Genomic DNA, 19,624 nt, shown 5'->3' on the forward strand with positions numbered 1-19,624 from the left:
CCATGCTGCCTCTTCTGAATGACCTCCCTGTGGGTGTCCCAGGGGCTCCCTCTCTACGTCTGATGGAGGAGTGGTCAACAGGGCTCCTGAGGAATCCATGGTGATCACACAGGATCATCATCACTGAGTGTTCCCACGGGTCTTGGCCCAGCAGGAAATGCATTGTCTTCTGCCAGAAGGTGGTCATCAGGGCAAAGCTTTGCTGATAGGATGGTTTTTGAAGTCCTGAGGCTGCATCTCATTCATTCAAAATTCACTCAACAAATATTTGCTAGGTCCCACTGAGGAGGCAGGACAGGAGCTTGGGGTGGGGGGGTGGTGGTGGGGGGAGGTGCAGCAGAGAGCCAGCAAATGACTGTGGCCCCTGATATTCTACGTAAGATGTTAGAGTGGAGACCAGCCCGTGCCATGAGCCGCATGGGTTAAAGCATCAGTTCCTTTCTTCCCTCAAACAATTTCTCCAACTTGTTTTGACTGAGCATCCTGGCAGGGGCTAGGTAGTCAGGCCCAGGTCCTGCTGGGTTTGAAATCGGAGCACATCCTGATGAGTAGGAGCACCTGGACTTGCAAGCTGAGCTCCGCTCCCCAGATTCCTTTTCCATGTTGGGGCCTCCTGCTGACTCAGGATGCTGCCCTGCGAGCATTCCCAGGTGGGCCCACAGCCTCGGTCACATTCACACGCGGCTCCACTAAAGGCTGGAGCAGGAGAACTGGCTTTATCAATGCATCGTGGCTGGTGCCACATCCCTGTCTTGCTTGACTCTGACGCTGGCTCAGCTGCCCGGGTACAGCCAGGGGAGGGCCAGTGGTGGCAGTCATCACCCGAGCCCCGAGCCAGCACCACGTCATGCCCAGCATCATGCTGGGGGCTGGCCAGCCTGTGACCCACTCCCAGGCTGCTCCCCTGAGCTCCGATGTCCACCCCTCATGCGAATGGGACCAATGGCCGGTGTCAGGTTCAGGCACTTTGCTAGTGGGACTCCTGAGGCCGCCGTGTCAGATTTGGAGAAGGTCGTCGAGGGGGCTGAGGCCAGCCTGGGGCCTCTGTGTGGCCTCGCAGGGGAATGTGGACAGACTCTCCATCGAGAAAGATGGCTGCTCCTGAGTGGCTGGGGTTGGTGATGGTAGGCGAGGTCTCTGCGCAGGGGAGTGAGTGGGTGTGGGCGAGTCCCCTGCCAGGAGAGAAGCCTGCCTCTGCACGCCGAGGTCTGCTGGGGCAAGGTGAGCTCCATCGGGGTGGGGGTTAGAAGCCCCTGCTTTGTCATTGGCGCGTACCACGTGCAGTGAGGGCTCAGGGCTGGAGGTCTCGAGGCCCCTGTGTGGAAGGGCAGGGCAGCATCCCTCCACCTCCACCGGCACCGGCCCAGGGACACAGTAGGAGTCTAGTTTGGGTCCCTCGTGTACAAAGATGGACTAGAGCACAGCTGAAGGCCCCCATTTACCCTCATCACCCCGTGCCCCCAGCATCTATCCCCAGTACCCCTCTCCCCATTACCTGTCCCCCACCCTGGGGATGGGCCCAATTACCATAAAACCCCATCCTTCCAGGCTGGTGCTCCGTCAGTGGGGACTCCTGTGTGGTTTTCTGACAACAGACTCAGGGAAGAGAAAAGCAAGCTGTGTGAGTGTGTGTGGGTGTGTGTGTGTGTGTGCCCCGGCCTGCCGCTCCTCTCAGCACACCCCTCCTCTCAGCACACCCCTCCTCTCAGTGCACCCCTCCCTGATGATCCCTGGCCACCTGCACCCTTGCTCTGGCGCTCAGCTCTGAGCTGGACCATGCCCTGCTGTGAGGCTCCTGGGTCCCGCACCGTTGCCTCTATGCACCGGATGTCAGTAGCAACTTTTCCCCAGGCTTGGCATGATCTAATGTTCAATGGGACAAATGTTAGTCCAGCATGGAGGGGCTGGGGGGGGGGGTGGGGGGCAACCCAGCACAGACTCAGGGAAGTGGCATGTACCAAAGGACTAGGTGGCCAGATCGGGAAGGGCGACCTTGCACCTTATGGGAGGAGGGGGCTGGCCAGGTGGAGAGGTGGGCAGAGAGCTACGGAAATTCACTTCGCCTGGGCTGGCAAGAGGGCACTAGGCAGCGGTAAGAAGACCAGGCAAACGTGGCTGTGGGCTGGGGTCTCCATAGTGAGATGTGTTCAGCCCAGGGGCCAGGAGAGCCAGGTACCAACAGAACTACGCACTCTTTTTAAAAAAAATATATATTTTATTGATTTTTTACAGAGAGGAAGAGAGAGGGATAGAGAGTTACAAACATCAATGAGAGAGAATCATCGATCAGCTGCCTCTTGCACACCCCCCACTGGGGATGTGCCGCAACCAAGGTACATGCCCTTGACCAGAATCGAACCCGGGACCCTTCAGTCCGCAGGCCGATGCTCTATCCACTGAGCCAAACTGGTTTCGGCAAGAACTACGCACTCTTAAGCCTAAAGATGAAAGGGTAAGCGTGGCTTCCAGGGGAGGCTGGAGTCTTCCCTCCACGTCACCGCCCTGCGGTTCCGAGGGCAGGGGGCTCGGTCCTCTGCTTTGGGGGCGTTGGCTAACACTGCACGAGGCGATTTGTGGGTGACACTGTCTGGTGTCAACAGAACCCCAGGTCGGTTTCCTCAAGATCAGGCAAACCCCATAACTCAGGCAGCGCCTCCCCTGGGGCAGCGCAGCCCTGGGCAGTGTGGCCATGGCATCTGTCACCGCAGGGACACTGAGCGCGGAGTCTGAGGCTTCTAAGTGGTACGGGCTAGGCACGCCATTCCTACACCAGTGAGCCTGCAGGTAGGGGTCCCCCAGCTCGTGAGGGGGATGCAGGAAGGGGGGCCCCGGGTCTGGAGGGGGATGCAGGAAGGGGGGTTCTCGGCTCTGGAGGGGGATGCAGGAAGGGGGTCCCCGGCTCTGGAGGGGGGTGCAGGAAGGGGGGTCTCAGGCTCTGGAGGGGGATGCAGGAAGGGGGGTCCCCGGCTCTGGAGGGGGATGCAGGAAGGGGGGTCCCCGGCTCTGGAGGGGGATGCAGGAAGGGGGTCCCCGGCTCTGGAGGGGGATGCAGGAAGGGGGGTCTCAGGCTCTGGAGGGGGATGCAGGAAGGGGGTCCCCGGCTCTGGAGGGGGATGTAGGAAGGGGGGTCTCAGGCTCTGGAGGGGGGTGCAGGAAGGGGGGTCTCAGGCTCTGGAGGGGGATGCAGGAAGGGGGTCCCCCGGGTCTGGAGGGGGATGCAGGAAGGGGGGTCCCCTGGCTCTGGAGGGGGATGCAGGAAGGGGGTCCCCGGCTCTGGAGGGGGGTGCAGGAAGGGGGGCCCCCGGGTCTGAGGGGGGATGCAGGAAGTGGGGTGTCTCTCAGGGTGCAGATCTGATTTGGGCTTTGGGAAGGTGGGGAGAGGGATGTCTCTGGGAAGAGGCCAGAGAGCTCATGGGATGGGGGCTAGGTCAGGGCCCATGGGTGGGTAGGTAGGTGGGGTCCTCACAGAGGCTTCTGGAAGGTGGGGGTGGGGCAGTGGCAGGAAGCCCAGGGGTGGCATAGCCTCCTCGGTGCCACCTGTGACAGGGCAGGACAGTGACCGAGGCGACAGTGTCCACGTGTGGCCATGGAATCTGCGTGCTAAGGAGCCAGGCTCGCTGCCCAGGGCCTCTGGGTGAAGGCTGCTCCTGGGAACCCAACCTGGGGTCGCCATTTCTGGGTGGGCAGGCGAAGCTCTGGGCTCCTCTGAGAAGCCGGGAGGCAGCGCTCTGGCCCTGGGGTGCTGCCCACCGCCCGCAGGACCCGCCAGGGGTGATGGGCCAGGGAGGGGGGCTCTGGGGCTGTGTGGCCCAGCCCACTGCCTCCTGGAATCGCCCACCCCCAGGACATGCCCCTGGCTCCCAGCACTCTCATCCCCTGCCTGGCTTCGGCCTCTGCCTTGGGAATTTCTGTGACAACATGTGCACACACTCACACACTTGCTTACACTTACGCACGCCTCTCACATACACACTTATATAGTCTCACACACCTCACACAGGCTCGTGCACAGCACTCACATGCACCTCACACGCCCCTCTCCCGCGCACACAGCGCGTGTCTTCCGGAGTGGGCGGGCGGGCTGCGGGGCAGAGGAGGGCGTGTGTGCACCTGCTGGGAGAAGCTCTGCTCTCTTGCTCCAGCAGAGGTCCCAGCCCAGGAACTCGGTTTTCTCATCTCTCTCTCTGCTGATCTCAGAATCCCAAACCCGCAGGAGGGGCAAGAAGCAGAGCAGCTGAAGCTCGGCCTGCGGGCACAGCCCAGCCTGCGGCTCCTTGGCACCCTTCTCTGCCAGCTTCCTTTGCAGGTGGTGCTGGTGTAGGTGCCCAGGGAAGCCCGAGCCCCACGCCAATCAGCCGGGCAGCACCCCTCCCACCGGGAGAATCCTGCATCAGGATGGGAGCACTCTGCCAGAACCAGCGAATGGAGGTAGGGCCGGTCCCCACGGGAAACTGGAGGGCTGGTCCCTGCAAAGGTCAGAATCCCATCCCGTCAGGACCACACAGCCTGGCCTGTGCGCATCCCAGAGCGTTCATGAAACCAAAGGCAGAAGTTCCTGCAAACTGTAAAGTGCCAACCCCGGCTGCGTGGCCCTGTGACTGGATGACTCTCCATCAGGTTTGACCTGTGTGGGGCGGGGCCTGCGGCTGGGGCGGGGCCTGTGGATGGGGCGGGGCCTCGGATGAGGCGGGGCCTGCGGATGGGGATGGTCCATGGTGGGTGGGGCCTGTAGGCACAGGCGTGTGCTCATCTTCAGAGTCTCTGAGCTGGGGGAACGCAGAGCTGGACTGCAGGCTGGACGCCGTGAGGAGGCCGCGCCCTGCCCTCTAGTCATGGGGGGGAGTGGGATGGGGTGACTCAGTTTCCTTCTAAATCGTGTCCTATCTCCCTGGCGCAGGAGCTGGCAGTTGGTTATCCAATACCCCAGAGGCTCCACAATGCTCTGTTCCTGTCCTCTGCACAAGGTAGAGCAAATAATGGAGGTCTTTTCCTCAGATGGCCGCGCGGGGTCGGACCGGGAGCGGAGAGGGCGTGTCTCCAGCTGTAGTTTAGGCGGCAGCTTCTCTGAGCTTCTCCTTTTGCATTCTGAGCCTGTGTCTTTGCTTAGCTATCAATTTCTCATTTCAGCTTGTGGTCAACTAAGATCGGTAGATCGTTTTCACAGGAAATGCTGTTGATGCTGGGAGCTGGGGCTCTCGTTCTTCACACTTGCATGGCTCTGCCCCGATGCTGACACTAGCCTAGGCTTGTTCCCTGTGTTCTCCAGAGCTGCCTCTGTCCCTGGGTGTATGAGGTGTCTCTCCCACCCCCTGCTGTGACAGGGCCCGAAGTGCCGCCACCTGCCACGCCTTCGGGTTCTTCTATGAACAGCGTGAGTGTTCTCTGAGCAGGAGGTGGCGCGGATTAGCCGGTTTTTTTTTTTAGCACGCTCCAGTCGTGTGCGTGTCGCAGGCGGCGTGCCTCGGGACCTTACACGTGTAACGCCATCCTTGCAGTGGGCCTGCCCCCGCTGTTCACACTGCTCTGGGCCCAAGGACGCCATAACTGGTCAGCGATGTGTGTGCTGTCACAGGCCTCGAACGTGCTCCTGGACATCAGTGAGGAATAACCCCGCTGCTGCCTTCCCCCGAAGCCCGAGGCTGTGGCTCTGCAGCACGCCCACACTGGGGCTCTTCCTAGGAAGAGGTGGGGTTCACAGCCTGGTGCTTGGGCTCGTTGGGGACACAGGTCCTGAAAGACCACGTTCCCGGTGTCACCTGACACAGTTGCAGGACGACGGTGCTCCAGTGGCTGTGCATATGCCTGCTGGTACGGGAGAGGAGCCGCTGCACCAGGCCAGCTGGTCACCATCCTCAGCTACCCGGTCACCATCCTCAGCCACCCGGCCACCATCCTCAGCCACCTGGTCACCATCCTCAGCCACCTGGTCACCATCAGCCACCCGGCCACCATCCTCAGCCACCCGGTCACCATCAGCCACCCGGTCACCATCCTCAGCCACTGGTCACCATCCTCAGCCACCTGGTCACCATCAGCCACCCGGCCACCATCCTCAGCCACCCGGCCACCATCCTCAGCCACCCGGCCACCATCCTCAGCCACCCGGTCACCATCCTCAGCCACTGGTCACCATCCTCAGCCACCCGGCCACCATCCTCAGCCACCCAGTCACCATCCTCAGCCACCCGGCCACCATCCTCAGCCACCTGGTCACCATCAGCCACCCGGCCACCATCCTCAGCCACCCGGCCACCATCCTCAGCCACCCAGTCACCATCCTCAGCCACCCGGCCACCATCCTCAGCCACCCGGCCACCATCCTCAGCCACCCGGCCACCATCCTCAGCCACCTGGTCACCAGGCCATGCAGGCCACGGGTGAGCAAGGGGACCACGCTTCCGTTGCATGCGCTCCTGCGGTTGAGTGTTTTGCAGGGTGGTTGTAGCCACAGCTGGCCCACAGGGGTGGGTGCCAGGCCTCCCCAGGGCCCTGCAGGAGGAAGACTCCGGAACAGGGCACCCCCACAGCAGGTAGCCCCAGTGCCGGGTGTGTTTGTGGGGGGATGAGGCCAGAAGTGGGAACAGGGGCTCCAGCCTCAACTCGGCCACAGACGTATCCTCTGGGCCGGCTTCTCACTTGGGCTCTGACCACCTGGTCACCCCGATCAGCTCTTGCTCCACTCGGCAGCCTCTGGCCCACCTGATACGTGTGACACCCACTGGGGGGTCACTGAAGAGGCCCCAAGCCACAGCAGAGAGTGGTTTTATGATGGGTTTCGTGATGGCTCCACACGCGAGCTGCCTCTGAATGACAGCCTTTATTGGCTACGAAGGCCAGGCACGGCCCCGGCGCTTTCCGTGGACTGCAGCCGTCTGGGCCCGAAGCAGCCCCCGAGGAGTCCCACACGGGAGGGACAGAGGAACGGAGCTCCGAGGGGCAGGGTGACTCTGAGCTTGCCCGGCGAGGTGAGTCCTGTCCGGTCCCCAAGTCTGCTCTTCGCCACCTTCCTGTGACGTCACGGCCGGAGGGCCTCCTAGGCCGCCGTGACAAAGCCTGGCTTCACCTGCGGAAGTTTATTCTCCAATGTTCTGAGCTCAGAAGTCAGAGGTTGGGCTGTTGGAGGGGCTGCCCCTGGGCGGTGAGAGCATCTGGGGGCCTACCCCCTTCCCCGCCCCCCCCCCCCCCCGCCGTGGTGTCCGGGCCTCTCGCCGTCCCTGGGCCTTTAGACGCGTCCCCCTGTCTGCCTTCACTTCGCGTGGCATCGCCACTGGGCGTGTGTCTGGGTCCAAGCCCACCCCCTTTGTAAGGACACCAGTCACCCTCAGCAGCACCTCATCTTAGCCACTCGCCTTGGCAACATCCCACTTCCAAATAAGGTCACCTTCCGAGGTCCGGGGGTTGGGACCTGAGCATGTGCATTTGGAGGGGACGCAGTTCCACCCATAGCAGCCCCTCGGTGTGAACCTCAGTCCTGGGGAGGGGTGTGAACTGTGGGCACGCCCGCAGGAGGCCTGGGTAGCTTGTGTCTGCCAGCTGAGCCCAGGGTATGGCTTAGGAAGAAAGACAGTGTGTGTGTGTGTGTGGGGGGGGGGGGGGGGGGGGCGGGTGCTGTTGATGTACAGACTTTCCTTCAATGGCCCTCCCCCAAACTGCAGAGGACCTAGTCTGTGGGTAGGGATGGCACAGGGTAGGGGATTGGCTCTGATGGTCCATCTACATGTTAATTTTGAATGTGGACCACAAAAAAGAACTGGAAAAAAAAAAGATTTAAAAAAATTATTAAAAGTAGCGCCAAACCTTAAAACACAGGACCTTCGTGGGAGGCAGCAGGAGGGACCAGGGGCCAATGGATGGAAACGTGGCAGACCTGCTATTATTAGCTCCTGGCCACTCCGGTCTCCGAGGCAGCTCCTGGCGCTCAGCCTTGGCCGAGCAGAGATGACCAGCCTCACTCGGGCAGCCCGTGGGCCTGGCCTGACACGGATGAACAGGGATGGGCAGGCCCCACCCCCGCCCGGGGCCCCTGCCCTCTGGACAGGTGTGAGAGCCCCAGACCTCCTGCCTTCACGCCGCCTTTTCCGCCCTGCCCGCCCGCTGCCAGGCCAGCCTACCCTTGGGCCTTGGCAGCCCCTCGGTCTCCAGCTGGGCGGATGATGGATGGGGCCCCGTCAGCGCTCGCCTGCGAGTGGATTTTGTGTGTGTTTGACATTTATTTACTGTCCGTATAAACACTAACACCTATGAAGCATGCTCCCCGTGTGATAGCTTGGCCGAGGCAGCTCTTAAATACATAAATTATGCACACCTCGCTAATGAACGCCTGACAGCCGGGAAGTTCTATTTACCGCCGCCCGAGTTTCCATATAAAACTCGGCACCGGTGAGCCAGGATTTGTGCGGGATCACAGTCCTGCCTGTTCAGACTCCGGCTTGTTTCTCTCTTTTTTAAAAACTCTCTCCTCCGTCTTCTTTTTTTTTTTTATTTCCCCTCTTAAAGGTCTGACATAAAACTGAAGTCGGTGTGTAACTTCAGTGCCTGGAGCGCATGGGGGGAGCCGGCCCATCTGGCTGGGGCTTTGCTGACGGGCGTGTGCGCGAACAATATGTGGTTTGACAAATTTCAAGGCCGGCTTATGAAAAAATAACAGTGCAGCCGCCGCGGCGAATGCCCGTCCACCTGCGGGCGCGCGCAGGGGTGCCAGGCCGCATGAGTCAGGGTGCCTGGCAGGGGATTAGGAGGCCCGTGTAAATCACCGTGTCCACGTATGTTGACACAGCAGCATCGCTGCGCCAAGCCCGGTCCCCCACGCCGGCGTGCCGCCGTCCTCGGGGAGCCCCACGACCGCCCAGGCAGGCTGTGCCTCCGGCCGGCTAGCTCCGGGGACTCAGTCTTTTCATCTGAAAAAGGGGTACGTGCGGGGGCCGCGGGCTCCAGCTGAGCTCCAGCAGCAGAGGGGCCTGTGAGTCTGGCAGGACACGGAGGTTCCGGCATCCAAGCGGCCCTGCCCCGGCCACCTCGGCGTGTCCATAGACCGTGCGGCCTGGGTTTCCCCTCTGGAACGGCGGAGGCGGTGACAGCACAGGCTGCGGAGGGCCCTGAGCGGCTGGCATCTCAGGGGGTGCCGTGGGCGTCTGTGGGCCACGCGCTCTGCCAGGAGGGAGGCGGCAGAGCCCAGGGCTCCAGTGTGACCGGCCTCTGTGGGGCCTCGTGTGTACAGGGAGTGGGTGCCCTGGGGTACCTGTGAGCTGTGAGGCTGGCCTGTCTTTGTAAGACCATGTCCGCCACCCTGAGCCTCCCGGGAGGACGATGATGGTGCCTGCAGTATTGGGGTCCCTGGCCGCCTCAGGACCCCAGGGTGACCCAGCCACTCAACTCCTCCTGACCAGGGTGGGGACCCGTCTGATGCGGTTGGGGTCTCTGGCCTTGGTATGCAGAGTGGGAGGCAGGCGTGGTGGTGGGAGCAGATGCAGGGGCTCGGGAGCTTCCGGCATGCTTCCTCGCCTTGGGGAGCAGGAGGGCCCTGCTGGGGTCTCTCCTCCCTCAGGTGAGTTTCTTCGCCTTCTGTAGTCCCACCTCTCCCCCTCCCCAGTGGGGGTTTCAGAAGGCCACCCGGAGGCTTTCCTCACCCACCTGGGCCGGTCTGAGAGGCTGTAGGCCCACAGCGTGTGAGTGTGGCTGTGGGTGCTCAGCATGCCGGCCACATCCGCAAAGCCATGGAGGTCTTCCTGGAGGAGGGGGCACGCTAGTCATAATCTCTCCATAAGAGGGAGACCCAGTGGAAGGGCAACATGAGCAAAACCTCAGCGCCTGCGTGGTCTTGACGGTGGTGGCTGTGAATCTGTGGGCAGGGGCTCTGCACTCGCCTGCAGACCCCGCTGATGCCACGCTCACGGAGCAAGGCTGTGGGGGCGGGGCCAGGAAGCAGCTGCCCGGCCCTGCCCTGAGGAGCCCAGGCTGCTGTGCCACTGGCTGCAAGGCCGGGAGCAGTGCCACGTGCAGCCAACTTTATTAAATTCATATTCCCACCTCCATTCTGCACAAATATCTGTATTTACCATCAGGTTCGGCAGTATTTATTTTCTAAAGTAGTTCTGTTTAAACAAGGACTTTCTCTCTTAAATTCATTGACTCCAATTTCCTGTGGACCCCCGCGCTCCGAGGGGCTGACGTTAATCATTTGCATGACTGCAGGTCTCCTGCAGGCTCCCGTGGGCTCCGCCTCGACTTCCCCCTGGTTCCTCCCATTAGGGCTCTGGGTCTCCCCTCCTGTCCAGCTCCTCTCCATATCTGTCACACCCTGGGGTGGCCGGAGGTGCAGTGCGGCCAGGCAGCGGGGGGGCAGGCTGGCAAATGACCCCTGCTAACTCCTCCCTTCTGGGAATCCTGGCTTGCACCTGGGGCATCAGGACATAGACTCCAGCCAGCTCTCTCCATCCAATGCTGGCCCCACTGGGCACACTTTCCATGCCTCAGTTTGCTCATCTGTGAAATGGAACACTACCTCTCTCCTGCCTAGTGCGGACGGAGGGGGACTGTGGGCCCTGGCTTTTGTTGTGGATGATGTTTGTGCTGCTCAGTGGCCAGCAGGACCTGACACAGGGCGAGCCCACAGCACATGCTCCATGGGGGTCGCTCCCACCACCAGCCCAATGGCCTTCCCTCGACGAGACTCGGCGCAGTGCAGATGTTCTCGCCTTGGTGTCCCCAGGGGAGAGGGTGGGCACACGAATGCCAGGACTCCTGTCCTGCCTACCAGGGGCAAGAGCCCAGGACCTTCTGGAGTCTTAGATGGGCAGGGGTAGCCTTTGATCACTCGCGCCCACCTCCGATTCTGTGAACTGGGGGGAGGGGGAGACTTCTCTTTGTTTCCATTGGGATTCTCTGTGCAGCGACAGAGCTGGCGTGGCCGTGAGAGCCAGGGGGCGCGCTGCCAGCAGCAGCAGGGAGGGATGACCTGGGAGCTCACAGGGTGAGGAGCAGCCTGAGCGCCAGGTTTGGAAAGTGATGCTGACGGGACCAGCCCCAGGAGATCCTGAAACCGGGACTGCTGGTAACAATGCCACAGCAGCTACATGGCTGAGTGGGGACAAGTAGAGGGACGGCTGTGGACCGATCCTGCCCCCCACATCCACACCTCCGGTGCGGCTGTGTCGGAGATGGGTCTGTGCGGAGGGGATTCGGGTTAATAAGGCCCTGGTCCGACAGGACTGGTGTCCTTTAGGAAGCGGAAGAGACGCACAGCCCTCTGCCACGCGCGGACGCAGCCTCGGAACTGTGCGCAGGGCACAGCTGTGGTTTAGGCCCCTCAGCCCTTGGCAGGTGTGTGGTGCTGCCTGAGACAAGGACCAAGAAGATGGGTTTGTGTGGGGATCCTTCCTCCACTGGCATTGTCCCCACCGCCAGCGCGTGGAAGGCCTGTGCTGGTGTGTGGCCGCACAGTGTGTGGGGACGGCCCTCCTCCTCGCGGGCCCTGTGCGCCTGGCCCAGGGCTGGAGCAGGTGGCTTCAGCCCATGCCGCCAGCGGGTCCCTTCCGGTCACAGAGGCTGGGCAGGTGGTTGGGTGCCTGGGTGGGCCACATGGCCGGCCCTCAGGGTCCTTGCCCAGGCAGCTGAGAGAGCTCCTGAGGGCAGAGGGCCAGCAGAGAACAGCGTGCCATCCTCAGAGCCTGAGGGGAGGGAAACTGAATCCCGATCATGCCATTTGAGCCCTGGGCCCAGCCCAACCCACAGTCACCCCTATGGGCCCAGTGCCTCATCTGGTTTGCACCTTTGTCACCAGCCTCCCTTCCTGTGCCCATTATTCCGTGAATATCATCTCTGTTCACTCTAAGAACTGCCACATCTGTAACAAGACTCTGCTGTGGTCCTCGTCTAACCCTGGGGCTAACGTGACAGTGTCACCAATTGGGGGTTTGAGCATCAGGCATTTATCCTCTCCCAGCTCTGGAGGCTGGAGGCCTGAGATCAAGGTGGGGCAGGCTGCACCGGCCCCCGAGGCTCCAGGGCGGCTCCTCCCTGCCTCTCCCAGCTCCGGGGCTCCGGGTGTCCCCGGGCTGGGGGCCGCATCGCTCTGCTCCTGCCTGTCTTCCTGTGGCCTCTCCCTCATGCACCTCTGAGTCCACACCTCCTCCTCTCTGTATAACTCCTTGGGTTTGGGGCCCTCCTGCTCCAAGAGGTGTATGATCTCCTCTTAACTAATCACGTCTGCAAAGATTCTACTTCCAAATAGGGTCATGTTCTTGGATTCGGGGTAGATATACATCTGGGGGACACAGTAGCACCCACTGTGAAGACTGAGCCGGAGTGGCTCTCCAGCGCATGTTTGGATTCCCACTGGGCCAGCTCCCCTCCACCCCGGGGACCTCCCTCCTCCCCTCTCGGGGTTACTGCAAACCCTGCTCTTCATTCCACGCTCCTGTCTCTGGCGTGTGGAGGTGGCCTCAGAGGGGGACATGCAGGCACTGAAGGGGTAGCGGTCTCAGGAACAGGGTGGCAGAGTGGGCGGGGTTATGGTGCCTCCACTAGGTTTCTCTTTTCTTTTTTGGAAAATGTCAAATGAATATTGTATATATTTAAGGTACAAAATGTGATGTTTCGATATATGTATACATTGTGGAATGACCATCACAATCAAACTAATTAACATATCTATCACCTTACATAGTTACCTTTCTTTTGTGTGCTTTTTGTTTTTGTTTTTGTGCCCCTTCTCTGCTGGCCAAAGAGCCTCATGTGGCTCGCGAGCTGCAGTTTGCCGACCACAGTTCTGGGCGATTTGGTCGGGGCAGCATTCAAGTGGAAGAGTAAAACCTCTAGGGGTGCTCCTTGTAAAAAATAAATTAAAGGCCCCAAAGTGAAGGGTCACATCCGCATGGAGAGCTACGCCGCCCCATCCTCCGTCCCTCCCCGCGGGCGTCCACCTTTGCCTGTTTGGAGCACACTCTTGCAGACAGTTAAACATGTCTGTGTTTGTGTGCACGTGTACCTGTAGGAAACATAGTATTGTTTTTAGGGGCTGAAATTCTCAAATAAACGGGATGGTATAAAGAGCCCACGTGCCCATTCCAAAGCCCCATCCTCTCCTCCGTGCGCCCCTCCGGAGGCATTACTCCACGCAAACCCCAGGCATCATTCACTGTCTCATTTGCTAGCATCTCCCCAGGTAGGGCTCCTTCTTCCTCTAGCACTGTTCCCTCAGCACACTTAGCACAATCAGCAGGCGTCCCTTAACATCACTAATGCCCGTCAGTCTTCACGTGTCCCGATTGTCTCAAAGCCGCCTTCCTGCGAGGGGCTGTTTGACTCGGGATTACGGGCTGTCAGGCTCCCGGGATCGTGTTTCTGCACCTCACTGTGCAGGTCGCTTCCTCCGCTCCCCCACGCATCTTGGGGACCTGTCCTGTCTGAACCTGCAGAAAGCCTCAGAGGGCTTCCGAACTCATTTAGTCACACCTCTATTGACGAAGGCACAATTAGGCTGGTCTGGGGTTTTGCTACAAAAACATGGCTGCAATTAACATTCTTGTCCCGCTCTCTCTGCACCCTCTGTGTTTTCTGGGGACAATGGCTGGCTCTTGGGCAAACCACTTCCCCTCTCTGAGCCTTGATTTCCCCTCGGCCAGCGACAGGAATGCCTGCGTTCTGTTGGACTCTGAAGTCACACACCCACGCCCTCATTTTTCCCTGTGGAGGGGGAGAAGGTGCTTTTCATCTCAGACCCAGGGGCTCAGGGGCCAGAATCCGTCGGTCCTGCTGGGCTCCCTTCCGCAGCCTGGGCTGTTTGCTGTTTGCCCTCACACGGTCTTGTTCCGCCGATGCCCCCAGGAGGGCAGACCTGGGAGCCAGGAATGGTGCCGCCTGGGGGGAGACCTCAGGGTCTGTGCTGGGTCCTGTGGCCACCTTGGGGAAGCAACACAATTGGGGCTTAAAACAGAAACGTGTCTCCCCTAGGCCTGGCAGGCTGCTCTCCCAGAGGCCTCTGCCAGCTTCTGGTGGTCCCAGGCGTCTCTTGGCTTGTGGTCCCATCCCTCCAGCCTCTGCTCCATTGTTCTGTGGCCTCTTCCTGTGCGTGTCTGTGTCCCGACTCTCAGAAGGACAAACCTTTGGGTTTGGGGCTATCCGGATAATCCAGGATGATCTCACCCCAAGATCCTTAACTCATTATACCTGCAAAGACCCTGATTTTAAGTAGCTCACACTCGTAGGAGCCGGGCAGATGTGACATTTGGGGACGTTATTCACACCTACACGGTGTGTACTCTGGAGTCACAGTGACCCGGCCTCACCCACCAGGATGCGGGGAGCTGTTGGGAGGTGAAGGGAGGGCTGGGCGGCCTGAGGAAGGGATGCACACTGCTCCCAGGCGGGAGCCCTCCCGGCGCTGCCTGCATGCACTTTCTAAGGGGCACAGGCGCTGCCGCTCAGTGAGACACGGCCCAGAATGACCGTCTCACGGCGCCCACGGCCAGGTGCCCAGCGCGGCCTGGCTGCTGCCTCTGCTCGGGTCTGGGTGTTGCCGGGGGCTGTGGTCTCATCCAGGGCTCAGTCCCCTCCAAGCGCCCTGCGGGCAGAGTCCAGGCCGCGGAGCTGTGGAGCGAGGCTGTCCTCCAGGAGCGGGCCTCAGCCCCAGAGGCCAGCCCTGTGGCTCAGGGTGGCGGGGGAGGGTGTCAGAAACAGTCTGCACCATGGCTGCCTGTGCCCTCCCAGGCCCCGGGGGGGTGCATCTCTCTGACAACCCACCTTCTTTCAAAGCTCCCCACCCCTGAGCAGGTCAGGTCCACCCAGGACGGTCTGATTAGTAGCTGATTCACGGTCCTGCCGCAGTGGGGGAGGGGGCCTCTGGGTGGGCCCATGTCAGGATCTTGCCCACCGCGCTGCCAGGGCAGGGGGACAGTGGAACTCCAGCAGTGAGAGCAGAGGGGGGAGTCAGCGGAAGACGTGGCAGTGCCTGTGCCAGAGAAGCCACAGAAGGGGGCAGCCAGGGCGTCCCAAACATCCAGACGCGCCCTGAGAGTTGGCTTCCTTCACAGCCCGGCTCAGGGCAGTGAGACCGTCCATGGAAGAACTCACGGCCCCTCCACTCCCCGCATTAGGTTTGCTCGGACCCGGCACTGGGGCCAGGCAGGAAGTCCACCCTGGCTCCAGGGGAGGGGCGGTGGTGTGATTTGGATTAAGTTCAGAGCTTTCATTGTTCTGAAGGATGGGGCACTCTAATTTCTGAAATAAGACGATTAAATGTCTCCACTCCTAAAAGATGACCGGGAGTCGGGACACACCAGGGTGGAGGGAGACCCCACGCACCCCATTCTATTTCCCTGGAGCACGAGAGGGGCGCCTGTCCCTGGCTCCCTGCCTCCCAGGCCTGGGGAACGGTTTGGGCAGTGCATGGTCTGGGACAGAGGTTGGCAAACTGCGGCTTGCAAGCCTCGGTTTGCCGCTCTGTCGACTAATGAGTTTGCCGACCACTGGGTTAGGGGCTTAATCACAAGGAAAACAGCCTGTAATTATTGGAATCGAGTCTAGGTCAGTGGTCGGCAAACTCATTAGTCAACAGAGCCGCACTTTGCTGACCGCTGGACTGGGACCTGGCTGCCTCTCTGGGCGTGGCCCAGCCTCCTTTCTGTCCTTTGTCCCCTCAGAGGACCAGTTGCCAATGCTGAGGCCCCCACGTGGAAGGAGGCCGGACGCCCAGTCACCACATGACTGACTGAGGGAAGGAAACGTTAGCAGAGATACGAGGAGGAGAGGCCTGAGGGGCTGGTGGGGGGAGTCCCAGACAGCACCCGGGCCTCTCTCCCTTCCTCCCTGGGAGCGGGCCCTGCCCTGCAGGGGTGGGGGTGCAGGAATGAGGTGACCGAGAGTGACCAGAGTTGATTAGGGAACTGACGGATTTCTTGGGCTGGTGGGAGGACTGTTTCAGAGGTGGGGAAATTGAGGTTCAGGGAGGCCATCTCTGAGCCCACAGGGTGATGGCCCCCACTTCCCAGGGGATCCCATGGAGCTGGGACCATGCTCCCCCAGAAAATGCCCACCTGGTTCTGCAGCCAACTCGGGGCTGATAGAGCCTAGAAACAGACACCCCAGCTGTTCTGTGTCATGCACTGATTTATAATTTAAGGCCAGCAATGCATGGCCCTTAAAACAAGGCTCTGGAAGCTTCTGTGACAGTTGAAACCCTGACTTCATGGAGACTGTGCCACCTGCAGGACAGGGTGACACCCAAGGCCCCCGGAGGGTGTGGGGCGGGGTGGGAATTCCGAGTTGTCACCTTGTCTCCTGTTGGACTGCTCTCTGCCTGCAGGTGGGGGGACAGGTGGGGGGCAGGCGCCTCTCCAGGAGCCCCCCTCCCTTGCCCCACCCACCACATTCTTTCCCGGTGACATCACCTGGCTCAGGCAGGTGGCAGCCCAAAGCCCCTTGGCAGGCAGACAAAGGGCAGGGATTAGGCCTGAATGACAGGCCCGCCAGCGCCTTGGGTGAATCCTCTCTGGGGCTGCCTCTGCCCGGGTGAGCAGAGGCCTCAGACGCAGTGAGAGCCGGGCATCTGTCAGCGCTCCTTCCCGGGGAGGCCCCTGGCCATATGGGGTACACACATTGTCCTCGGCCCCATGGCCTTGCCTCTCTGTCATGTGCACGTCACCCTCCTGCCGACAGGCAAGGCCAGGTCTAAAGCAAGGCCCTGACCCTGAGAACACACCCCCTGGCACCTCGCGGCTGCCCTGATTTCTCCTGGGAGTCCCGGGCACCGCCTGCCCTTCCCGATGGCAGATGAGCAGACAGGGAGCCCGGCTGCTGGGTGCCGTGGTGCCTGGTGAGTGGAGGCTGGGGGTTAGGATTCCACTGCAAAGTGGGCAGAGGTGGTCCGGTCAGGGAGGGGCTTGGGGTGTGCTTTGGCTGGTGCCCCGAATGTGTCCCTTCAGGCTTGGGTGTCCTCCAAGGGGACTCGGGCGAAGCAGGGAAGCCCAGGCGCCCTTTGCCTGTGCTGGGGAGGGATGCTCTCCTGCCGCCAGCGGACTGGAGGGAGGTCAGCCTCTGAGACAGAGGCCACACGTCGGGGTTGGGGGGAGGGACAGGCACAAAATCTACCCGTGATACAGGAATGCTCCTGCCCTGCCCAGGAGCTCCCAGGCCTGTGTCCCTCTGAGGGTGGGATAGCAGAGGGCTGTGAACACAGGGCCCGAGGCAGATGGGCATTTGGCAAGATGACAACTGCCCTCTGTGGCCCATGTCTCCCTTCTCTCCACTTGTCCAATTCCCCACCACTGCTCCCTTTTTCCCTACTCTTCCCTCTCCACACCCACAGCCGTCTCCTGAAATGAGCCCAGTCTTGGACTCAGAATTCTTCATGGCTCAACAGCATTCCCGAGCTGCTGAGGGCTGAGTCCCCTCACCCCGTCCCCCCCACTATCTATGGGGAAGCTCTCTGTGCGTCTCCAGGGACCCTGAGCCAGGCTGACCCACGAGGTGCGGCTGAGCTGGGGCCCAGGAGCAGGCATGGTGGGCACAGGCATGTCCTCCCAGGAGCCATACCACGGCCTGGGCCACCTCTGCCCCTTGTGGTCATCGCGGACCTCTGCTCCTTCCCCACTGAGGCTCCGCCCCCCTCTGATCTGGGTGCCTGGGGCCAGGAGGCCATGTTACCAGTGACAGGCAACCTCTCTGTGGTCCCAGCAGGTATGGCAGGAGCTCCAATGCCCCTGGGGCTGCTGACTAGGCCTGATACCCAGCGGCCACCTGGCTTGGAGGGCCCTTTGGAGAGCTCGGAGGGGGCCACAGCGTCCTTTCACTTGTCTGCCTTGAAAGTGGTACATGCCCAGCCCCACGTCCCCTGGATCTCACTAGCGGCCCCTGCACACGCCGCTCCAGTGTGGGGACATGGCAGCAATGGACCTCACCCCAGGGGCACTCAGCTCCTCCCGCTAAGATGTGGAGTCTAGCTCTTGGCCCTTTGGTTTGTCCGCCTGGGACTTGCTTGGGACAGTAGCTGTTCCACTATAGAGACCCAGGAGCATAGCCTCTAGGAGCCGAATTCTTCTGGTGACAGGATGAGGTTGGGAGAACGCAGCCAGACAGCACCTCGATTCCAGGTGACTGTGGGCAGAGGACTCATGCTGTGCAGAGCTTCCCAGCTGACAAAGAGTGCTGTGCTAAGCCACTAGGTGTGGGGTGATTCTCTTCTCTTCTTTTTTTAATATATTTTATTGATTTTTTTACAGAGAGGAAGGGAGAGGAGTAGAGAGTCAGAAACAACAATGAGAGAGAAACATCAATCAGCTGGCTCTTGCATACCTCCTACCGGGGATGTGCCCACAACCAAGGTACATGCCCTTGACAGGGATCAAACCTGGGACCTTTGAGTCTGCAGGCTGACGCTCTATCCACTGAGCCAAACCGGTCAGGGTATGTAATGCAGCATAGACAGTGGGTACAGATGTTGTCTTAAATAAGCCAGTCCCCAGCCAGACTGCCAGCTGACCACAGAGCCTCAGTGAATTCAGCCTGATCATTGGAGGCTGGGAGAACTGGATGAGCCGTAGACTCATGAGCAAAAATAAACTTTTGTTGATTTGGACCATCAAGTTTTGGGTACTTTGTTATACAGTGGGAGCTAACTGATACGGCTTGGCAATACCCATGAGCGAGGAGGAAAGGCCTGAGAGACACAGCACAGGGTGCTCTGGGGACTTTGAGGGGCTGGGGTTGGGGGTCAGGAAGCTTCAGGGGTGTACCTGAGTTCAGCAGATAGCAGAAAAAAGGGAGGGAGGGGGAAGGGCTTTTCTGGCAGAGAGAGAGCGTATACAGCACAAGCCTCAGGGTTAGGGGGGAGGGAGAGATGAGGCTGCTGGGTGGTCAGGGGCAGGACCTCAAGGGCCTTGGGTGACTGCCCTGAGGGCAGCAGCTTGAGCCACATGAGGACAAGGCCATGCTTTGTTTGGTGGTTTGGTGGTTGGCGCGAAGCTGAGGGGGAGACGGTGGAGCAGGGGGACCAGTCAGAGGGCCTGGGGTGTCACCCTGAGAGCTTCCTCTCCAGGGGCCTGGGAGCCTCAGAGGTAAACAGGCGGAAGGTGGGGGAGGCGGGGGTGAGAGAGGGAGGGGAGGTAGTGACTCAGAAGGAGGGCTGGACAGCAACCCAGGGCCTCACAGGTGAGCTGTAAAGTATTGTTGCAACACACGGCTCCTGGGCAGTGAGATGCACATCCCAGACGGCCCTCGCGAAGGAGCCCGCCGGCCACTCTACAGTAGGCAGACTGAGGCTCAGGGAGGGTGGGTAACCTGCAACAGCAAACAGCAAGCCCAGAGGGGTTGGCTGGAGAGCGCCTGTCGCCAAGGGGCAGGTGGAGACTGCCGGGCTGACCCTGGAGGCCGCTTTGTGTGAGGAGGACACGCTGAGCCACCACCCGCCCGCATTTTCCCTCCGGACTCCACCCAGAGTGGCAGGAGCTGGGAGTGATGTGACGACTTGGAAAGCATAAGACCACATAAGAAACCAATTTTTGTCTCCACTTATGTAAAATAAAATAAAATAACCTGGAAGCATTTGAAGTTCTGCCCGCCTTGGCTGCCTTCCCTGGGGGCTGGGCTGGGACCGGCTCAGACTCGGGTTCCCAGCCTGGCTCTCCCCGGC

At 60.7% G+C, this 19,624-nt stretch overlaps 1 pseudogene across 1 annotated transcript in view; it reads left to right on the plus strand.

Annotated features, from left to right (window-relative positions):
* Nucleotides 1-2,689: 2,689 nt before the first annotated feature.
* The window catches only part of LOC311629639 (protein SET-like), a 147,139-nt pseudogene continuing 130,204 nt past the window's right edge, over nt 2,690-19,624 (plus strand). Inside the window, exons 1-4 of the transcript in view lie at nt 2,690-2,772; nt 5,322-5,371; nt 5,766-5,983; nt 6,120-6,377. The product of the transcript in view is annotated as a protein SET-like (transcript). The remainder of the gene's footprint in view (nt 2,773-5,321; nt 5,372-5,765; nt 5,984-6,119; nt 6,378-19,624) is intronic.

The sequence above is a fragment of the Pipistrellus hanaki genome (assembly GCF_964339955.1).
Source record: "Pipistrellus hanaki genome assembly, chromosome: 11".
NCBI lineage: Eukaryota > Metazoa > Chordata > Mammalia > Chiroptera > Vespertilionidae > Pipistrellus > Pipistrellus hanaki.